This window comes from Pseudopipra pipra, chromosome 5 (assembly GCF_036250125.1).
Source record: "Pseudopipra pipra isolate bDixPip1 chromosome 5, bDixPip1.hap1, whole genome shotgun sequence".
Lineage (NCBI taxonomy): Eukaryota > Metazoa > Chordata > Aves > Passeriformes > Pipridae > Pseudopipra > Pseudopipra pipra.
This window is the reverse complement of record NC_087553.1, coordinates 37,763,785-37,773,343: the sequence shown is the minus strand read 5'-3', so window position 1 is coordinate 37,773,343 and position 9,559 is coordinate 37,763,785. Positions and strand designations below refer to the sequence as shown.

General features: G+C 42.8%; 1 long non-coding RNA gene across 1 annotated transcript; it reads left to right on the top strand.

Annotated features, from left to right (window-relative positions):
* The first annotated feature begins 643 nt into the window (after positions 1-643).
* LOC135414634 (uncharacterized) lies at positions 644-8,880 on the top strand. Its single transcript, XR_010430758.1, has 3 exons — positions 644-4,825; positions 6,604-6,704; positions 8,588-8,880. It is a non-coding gene; the product is annotated as an uncharacterized LOC135414634 (long non-coding RNA).
* The last annotated feature ends 679 nt before the right edge of the window (positions 8,881-9,559 follow it).

Sequence of the window (9,559 nt, the reverse complement as noted above, 5' to 3'; positions counted from 1 at the left end):
CCAGACTGCAATAGCTCTCCCACCAGCAGGTTTTTCTTTTCCCCTCTCCCTTTACTTTGGACTCAAGCGGGGCCCAAGGAACACCACTTTGTTCATACCCCAGGGTACTGGGTTATACATTTGGGTTTTGTGGGTTAAGACCAATTGTTTGTTTGTATGATTGTACTTACTGTATTATTTTAATAAATTGTTATTCTGACTTATAATCTCTCCTTTGAGTTGAGTTCATTTCCTCTGCTGGTTAACTCTTAAACCAGTACACCCCTTGGTGAAACCCTGGTTCAAGATGGTCAGCTGTGAGTGTCCTTCTTCTAGAGTTCCAACTGTCTCAAGGTTTGAGACCAAACAAATATTTTTTTAATATTATCTACCAGTTCACGTTATTTTAATACCCTACAGTAACCTTTAATAGACCATCATGATCGTGAATTAAATTTCGAATATATACGTATTTTAAGGGGAAAAAAAAGTAAAGTTAAAAATAGTATGTGAGTTGGTCAATATGTACATTGAAAATTACATTAAATAATATTTGATAAGAAATATGTTATATTTGTTTAAATAATAAATAATATTTAATTTTATTTATTATCCCTCCCCAGTATGGATTACAGTGCTGTGTAGCTCCACTGCATCTGCCTGAAGCAGTGTAAGGAGATCCATGATTCACTGTGCTCAGGGAATGAAGGAGGACAGGGATTGGATAGCAGAGGGTTGAACACACAGTTATAATACTGGTAGGGACCATGTGGAGGATGCTGAATGAGTAGGATGTGGATATTTATCACATTATGGGGGGCAGCAGCTTTTCCAGTTGTCCCACTTCTGCAGGGGGAGTGAGGCATTTCAGGGCAATGATCTCCCCTTCCTGTGAGGTGCTGGGACACTTCAGGGGATGCTAGCTGCATCCAAGGCTACTACTACCCACTGAGAGGCCTTATGGCCCAGGGTTTCTCTGAGTCACCATGCCAGAAGATATCAATTCATATATTTATGAAATTCAGGACAGACTCACAGCTTTAGTACTGAGAAATTATATGATATTGTATTACCCTTTTGGTCTTGACATTTACAGTCCCCTTTCACTGGACTTCAGGTTATAACTGTGCTGCAGCTGTAACAGCATTTTATTCTGACAGTCATTTACTCTCAGCTGTAACCACAGCTACAAGCAGGAGTTAGACCTATACACTACAGGAGAGGATGTTTTTCTTTCAAGCAGTCTCTGGGAAAACTCTTGAAATGAGCCTCCACATTTTGTACACATTGTTAGTGTAATCTTTAATTCTGCTAAAAAGCAATGGAAATGGGGTTAGTTTTATTCCTTGTAAGCTTCAAATCCAAATGTGAGAGTAAAATAATAGATAAAAAGATAAAAGCCCCATTCAGCTCAGTTTATATGCATCAGTGTTCTATCTGAGGAGGTTTTTTAGGTGTCTCTCCTTTTAAAACTATCGGTTATCTTTACTGCCACATTCACTTAACCTCCCCCTAAACACCAGCTTCAAAGCCTCAGTGCTTTCGAGGCACCATTGATCTTTCAAATACAAAAAAATATTGCTTTTTGCTAAAAGATGGGCTTTGTTCCTTTTGTTGGGTAAGCAGAATGTCCCAGCAGTCTCAGCACTTCATCATTAACTGCTGACCATAATTCACACCCAGCTTGGGAGAGAACTGGAGGAAAAAGAAAAATGGTTTTGCCTCCCTACCCCTAACCCCATGCCACCACATTATTTGTCACAAAATTGCTACGCTGTTCATGAGCATAAATCAGTATCATTCAGAAATCAAACGTCAAAGGAAACAATAAAAGTCCCAGGATTTTATGAATGGGAGGGATTGTCCTGCACTGCCAAACTTGGATCAATGCAAAACTGGCAGGGGACACCACTGCAATGCAATAAATGCTGCCATCTGTTAACTTTGAGTTCCTGGAGCATGTAAAAGGCACCAGTGAAAATCAGCCCTGCCTTGACATGAGGTACTCAGGCATCTCTTTCCCACCCTCAAGGGCAGCAGGCAAAGCCACTGTGTAGTGACAGTGGTGACACTTTGCCTCACTGGTGTCACTCCAGGGAAAGACACCTGGGGTGCCAGGACTGTTGTGAGGCATCCCCGTTGTGGAAAGCAGTGGTGGAAAGACCTCTGAAGGTGGTTTGATGCTTGCAAAAGTCAGTGCCTTGGTGGCATCTGGGCTCTATTTCTCTGCCTGGGTACAACGCCCAGCACACTAGAAAGAGCTTTGTGTATTTTCGTGTACATAAAGCCACTATTTTTACTACAGCAGCTCACCCCAGTCTGAGGTGGTTCAGGAGAGCATGCTGGGCAAGGGGACTGCTTCTTGCCTCCCTGCAAGCACTCATCTATCTCCAAGTGCATGGGACATGTTTCTCAGGTCCTGTCACCCCTCAGAAGAATCTTGCCCATTCCCCCTCCTGCATGGGGTGTGAGGGCTGCCTGCCAGCAATCGCCATGGGAACAAATGACTTCCCACATCACCATGCTGCTGGCTGCTTGGCTGACGGGTGTTTGTATTGTTCCTGCACACTCAGGCATGATGCGTTTGGGATAATTTATACCCAAGATACCTGCAGCTGAGGTCTTAAACATGGACACACTCCAACAGATAACAGGCCATTGTTCTCTGCTGTGCAGAGAAATCTGTGAATCCTAATGACAGAAACAGAAAGGAAGAGGAAACACCCACGTGCAAAAGCACTCTGCTCAAAAACTACCCAATTATTTTTAGTGTAGAGTACTACTCATGTTTGCAGACCTGTTTTTTTTCCCACCTTGAGTTCATGCAGAGGGGAGGATAAATGTCCGTTATAGCTCATCATTTCAATTTTCTTAACATTCAGATAACGTATTTCCAAGTGCAAAGACTGGGTAGACAATACTGCCTACGTGTGCGACACTGCTGGAAACAGTCCTTGTGTGCTTATCTTTGAAAATCTGGCCCCTTGGGGGCTATGATAATTTCCCTCATTACTTTAGCTGGGCCTCTCTAATGCCCTTCCTCTCCCAGGTGCATGGTGGCTTGGAACTGCAGCCACGTGCCCCACGAACACATTGGGAGCTGCTGACCATACCACAGATTCACTGGGAAACTGCAGGAGGGACCATCTGTGCCTGATTATGGACCTGCAATCCATAATCCAAACATTGATCCCACAGCAGGGACAAGCATGCAGATGAACCTCTCAAAAGATTTAATTATGTAGAAGTTATTTCTATTTTGAAATTTTACAGCATTTCCATTTCGAAAATTATCTACTAGGAAAAAATGCTTGTTTTGTCTATTTGTGTCAAAATATTTGTGTCCCTGCTACCCTGTTCCTTAGTTCACTTTGTATTTATGGGAAACAGTGCACACATCATGATGCTGTACATGTTCTGAGAAGCATTTTTCCTCAATACCAGATTCAGTGATCCTGATTAAACTGAGATGTGCCTGTGTTTCCACTGAACGTGAATAATGGCAGCTAGGTCCTTACCACCAAAGTGATTAAAAATATGCAGTTAGCGTGAAGCTAAACAGAACAGCCTTATAAGCTGATTTTTAGCTTAGCTGGTTTTCACCTAGCAAGAACTTCACCAGGAGGAAAATAAGACTAATCAGACAAGCAAAAGAAAAAAAAAAAAAAGGCAGTTCACATTTATTTGCCAATTAGGTCTCAAAACACTGTGAGCAATGACTGGCAGGAGCCTGGAACCCAGCTATCTTTGCTAAGTGATCACTTATATGGTGCTATGGCCCAGCAATTATTTACTATATTATCAGATAACCATGTTTGATCAGAGCTATTAACTAATTTAGGTAATTCACATGCAGTCTCTACCCTGTATGACAGAGTGAAGAGATTTACAGCACCTTTGTTTGACCAGGGACACTGCAGTTCAAAATCACAGAGGGAAATGCTGATGTTGTAGACTGCTGGTCTTTTGCTGTGTGGGTGAACATTTAGAAATGCCTTTTTCCCCCATCATGCTGTGGTCGAGGTGGTTTCCTTTTGCAGCCCAGTTCCATGAGGAGATGGGTCATATGGGTCAAGAGAGATGAGCCGCTGGCCAAAGCCCTCCTCACTCGACACAAACCCACTGGTCTGCTGTGAGCTCACAGCTGGAAGGAGGCACAGTGAGGGTGATGGATACTGAACTGCCTGCAGCCTGTCACTGATGGGGATGTGTCTAAGCCATGAGGGCTGAACAGGGGATGCCTCAGATGCCTTCTGGACATGGGCCGTGGTGGTTCTCTTTCCCCTTGTCTTTCCCACAGCAGCCAATGATCAGTGCAGAGCCACGGCTTGCCCACACCATGGGGAGCCCTCCAGAGCTTGTCCCAAAAAGCAGTTTTAAAGGTCAGCATTACTGCCTGATGCTGGTATATCTAAAAGTCACCTCCAGAAGAAAATTGGAGTTTTTGATCCCCCTCCTAGTGCCACAGCCATTGAATGGGAATGCCAACTCTTCCTGCAGCAGGACTCCCATGGACACTGTCTTGCCACATGGGCAGGGACGTCCAGCTTCGCGGTGGCTGTTTCCATCAAGCCCCAGCTGCTACTTCTCACTGCAGGCACCACACTAGGGACCAGGAACACTGGCAGCCAGTGAGGCACTAGGAGACCACTGGGAGGAGGAATGACTACATCAGTCCAGAGATGGGCAGTCAGAGCTCTCAGCCTCCAAGCTGCACAGCCTCTGGCAAACTTTGAGACCTGGGGAAAGGCTCACAAGATGCATCAGCCCACCTGCACAACAAGATCTATCTGGTACTTCTGGGGAAGAGAAGGTGAAGCAGCAGCTGCAAGGAAACCATGTGGCTGTAAGTACCTTCCCAAGGCCCTTTCAGTCCCCATTTGCTAGTAAAGCCAAACACAAATGTGATTTTGAAATCTAACCACTGAGAGCAGTACCAAAGCAGAGACCATTGGCTTTTTTTACTTGAACATGGGAGAATGAGTGATGGATTTGAGTCGTATCTGAAGTGGTTCTGCTGGGTGCTCCCCTGATCCCAACCCCTGCAAGGGAAGGGGCCAACCTCCCCTCCCCTTTCCTTTCCTTTTTGTGGGAGCTGTGTTCCTTCACCAACTTGTTCGTGTGATCTCTCCTAGTTTTATCTGTCTGATTTCATGTGTTACTTTTAGCATCTATAGAGGAATGATGACATGTGACAAAACTGTGCAGGACAGGCAGCAAGAGCTTGGATCAGACAGATGGTGTATCTTGCCAAAACAGGCAGCACAGATTCCCAGCCACTGCAGAGGGAAGGGTGTGATGCTGTGGCACTCCAGGCTGACTGGGAGCTCTGCTGTGAGCCCAAATTTATCTGACCTCTCAGAGCAACATTACCACAGCTTTATTCTAGTCAGAAAAGGGTGGCCACAATAGTTTGTGTCTTAGGTGAAGTGTGCCACACAACACCATAGAGGACAAGCAGTGCTAGCTCAGCCTCCCTGAATGACTCTTGTCCTGGTTCCTAAGATTTCTTAGGACAGTAGTCTCTCAGCTTTGGTAACAGACAGATAGTCTGCATCTCAAACCATAAAAATCCACTAGAAAACAGAGGATTGCGTAATTTCCCTAACATAAAATGCTCTGCCTTTTTCTTTTTGTGCACATCTTGAAGACATAGAACAGGGGCCAGATTTTTAAGTCACAAAATGATAATATAGATACAAATGTGTAGCCAAAAGCCAAGGCTGTGAACAGGCAAGAGAGCAAAATATTTGAGTCAGGCAAGTGAGTGCAAGGGCTTCTGGTGTGGGTTAGAGGATCACAGGGTGACTCAGGTAGGAAGGGATATCAGCAGGTTGTGGCTGTAGCCCTGCTTCCCACTCAGAGCAGAAGCAGCCCATTTTCCGTCTGCCTTTGCCTTTTCCTAGTTCTACTCCATCACAGCTGACCCTAAGGAGCAGATTGTCTTGCAGCAGACTCAGCTGGGTCCCTGCATTGATGTATCCCGTCTGGTGCTGCTGCTTCCTTCTCTGGGCAGAGAGAAGCAGCACTAGGCTGCTGGGGGGTGGGGGGATACGTCATGCCGTGAGCTACTGCCTCAAGCACTTCATCATGAGCATGACCTGAAACTGCTTTGCAAAAACCCTGCGGTTGCAACAGTCTTAGAAATGGAGATTAGTGTTTTATTAAATATTAAACAATCTATATCCTTACTGATTAAATTTGAATATATATATTTACACATAGGTTTGTAGAATTCCTATTTCCATAAGGCTGCCTGCAGTGTTCAATGTGGGGACCAAGAGATCAACAGGCAAATGGAAAGAAAAAGGAAGCCCTTTATTTGGATGTGGCGCTGACAGAGAGCTTGTCTCTGAATTAGTAACGGTGAACTGCCACTACAGGAACCTGTTTTGTTACTCAGACATGTTACAAGTCAGCAGACAGCCACATTTTTCTGACTCATCGGATAATATTAATTAATGACTTGGGAGCACACCAAAAATCCCCACTGGCCTTCCCTCCTTCCTTGAAAGGCTGTGGTTGTCTCTCTCCCCCCCCCTTTACAAAAAAATCACGTCAGAAAAGCTATACATTTTAAATAGGGAGAATGACCAAAATGGCTCACACCTGTATTTCTTGCAGAGCAGCACCCTGCCTGCAGTAGGGACCAGTCCCAGCTCCATCCCAAAAAAGGTGCAAACTCCCCAGAGGGAAGGCTGCAAACCTAATAAGAAACATAGAAGGTAATGCCAATCATTTCCCCCCTCTTTTTCTTATGATAATCAGTTTTGTCTGTTACCAAAACTGCCTGTGACAAAACAAATACCCATCTCTGTGGGCTGCTGCATCTCTCTGCCAGCCAGGCTAGCAATGCTGAGCAGTGGGATTTAAAGTATATACATTTAAAATGTCTTTGTTTGTCTCGAACAAAGGAATGAGGCAACTCCATAAACCCCAACATTGTCCTCCCTTACAGCTGGTAGCCATGGTCCCTTTTTTCCCCAGGGGTCCAGCCACCTTTGCTTATGCCACATCTGCATCCTCAATGGGGCCAGCATCAGTTAGAATGCAGTTCCTGAGAGCCAGGTTTACAGACTGATTTCTAGCACATGTATTTCTCTGTCCTAGCAAACAGAACCACTGGCCTTATATTCTTCTGGAATCTTTATCCCTTACGTAATGTCCAGTTTCTTATTTAAATAATCTGTGTTGATTTGAAACCAATTTTTCCCACATCCCCTGAAAATATTAATCCTCAAAGGATCGTATTTATGCAAAATGTAAATAGTTTCTTTCATACAATTTTGTTTGGACAGAACAACTGCCACCAAGATAATCGTGTGGTCTCCAGGGTACCATGAATAGTGCTTTCATACTTTTCTGTCACTGGGGTGTAATTAAAAGATCTCTTTTTTTGTCTTGAGCCATTACTGGATAAATAAAGCCTCCTTGTGAATTACCTCAGCCTCCTTCAACACAAACATGAACACAGAGCAAAGCCGTGTTTCTGAATTCTGTTTTTAACAAATATAACCTTCTTAGAGCTTAGCCATGTCTTTACAGACACAGATGCTCAATTACATCTTTACTTTGTTTCTTACACTCCTATACTCTTTTGTGAAGCATGAAGGAATATTAAATGCATTTTCCATGATTCCTAGAGGACATTTAATTGAATGGTAGTCCTGATGAAATAATCCCACCTTCATCATGTGTGCATCTAACTCCAAGTGAAATATTAACAAGTCTTAGAAAGTTACAGATGAATAAAAGAAGTTAAAATATTTATCTCCTGCAAATGCCCTCACAGTACATGAAAGCATTTCCAGCAGAAAGTTTGATGAGAACAATCTTTAGTGACTTGCAAATGTGCAGATCTGTGTCCTGTGCAAAGTCATACCTCAAAAATACATTCATTATTACTTCTCTTTTTATCTCTAAGGGCTTCTCAGAATAGACTTTATTGGGATGGTGGTTTTGTTTTTGTTTGCCTCTGCTATTCTTCTTGCTTTCACATTTCAGTGGCTGGAAAATACAAATGCCCATCCCAGCATTTTCTTCTTCCCCTGAACACAAGGGGCCTAATGCGTGTTTGCTTTGAACTAATGACTCATACACATTCAAACACAAAGCAGGTACTATCGTTGCATTACGAAGGATATATGAGTGATCAACATAAAGCCGGTTGGTGTAACAGGGACCCTGAAAGGACCAGAAGCAAGGAGGCCAGCTGGGAGGCAGGCTGAGAATGAAATCACACCTCCATAAGTTTCATGTTCAGAAATATGAACAGCTTCTTGTACAGAGCTCAGAATTTAAAAGCTAGTAAATTACAGAATGCTATTTACTTTGTCTCTTAGCCTTGTTAATTCCACAGTATACCCTTGCTTAGCACTAATTTAGTCTAAAATTTCAAAAACGTTTAAGTGGTTAGGCTAGAAAAAGTTCACTAAGTAAATTGGCTTGCTTATGAATTGATAAGAGCACAGAATTATATTTTTTATCTTTTATCTAGATTTAATTTTTAAAAATAATAATATTTATTTTAAGTTCCCTATAGGTCATTTTTATCAGAGGAAAGAAGATTTGATGAAAAACTCCAGATATTTATCTGTTTTCCTCACAGGGCAGCCATGGCTTTTGCCTCTTTCCCACTGCTGACCTGTAGTGGGGAGTGTTGCTTTGAAATACAAACAAGGACATGAGGCACCTTTTACGAAAAGGGAAGAAGAAAAAGAAACAAAAACAAGGAAACGGAAGCATCATCGAAACTACATCTGCCTGCCTGACAGGACTGAGGAACCCAAGCCAGACTGGCTACTGCCCTAACAAAACAAATTTGATTTTGTGTATTTTTCTGGCAAAAGACTCAATCTCAGCCCCCACATGTCTGTAGACTAAATTTGCCTCAAATTCTGACTTTAGGATATGAGTGTTTTGAACATGTGAGGTTTTAAGCTTCTTAAAGGAACAGAAATGGAGGTATGAGCCAAGTCTTTGGGGTTATTTCTAAGGGAAGCATGGAAACAGGGTATGAAGGTTTCTCAGCTAAATTTGTCTGTGCTTACTGGTGCTTAAAATTATTCTTATTTATACACAGAGGGCTTATATTAACTGCGTGTTTGTCCATGGTAAATCTGAAAACAAAATTTGACTTTAACAATGAAGTTGATAGCACTGAAATACTGAATCTAAACCCCTGTAAATAGCAAATTCCTTTGTGGCTGCCCTCAGAGTCCAGGCAGTAATCCATGTTGTTTGCATTGGTTTTTCCCCTCTGCTTCCTCCATTTTGGTAAAAAATCTCCACAAAGTTAGCTGATCAAACAAATGTGCTTGACCATCTGTATTCATGGAGAAAATGTGGTCATTTGAGTTCAGTGCCCCAATCAATCCACCTGATACTGGTTATCAGTCTGTGTCTGCACATACCAGATTAGTTAAAAATGAAACTGGAAGAGCTTTGTACTACTCTGTGTCAGGAGCAGAGAAGTGAGTTGTACAAGTCATTCAAACAGACATCTTAAACCAAGAGATCACATCGAACTAGGCCTAATAATCTCCTTTCCTGAAATTTTACATGCAGCATTTTGCAACAT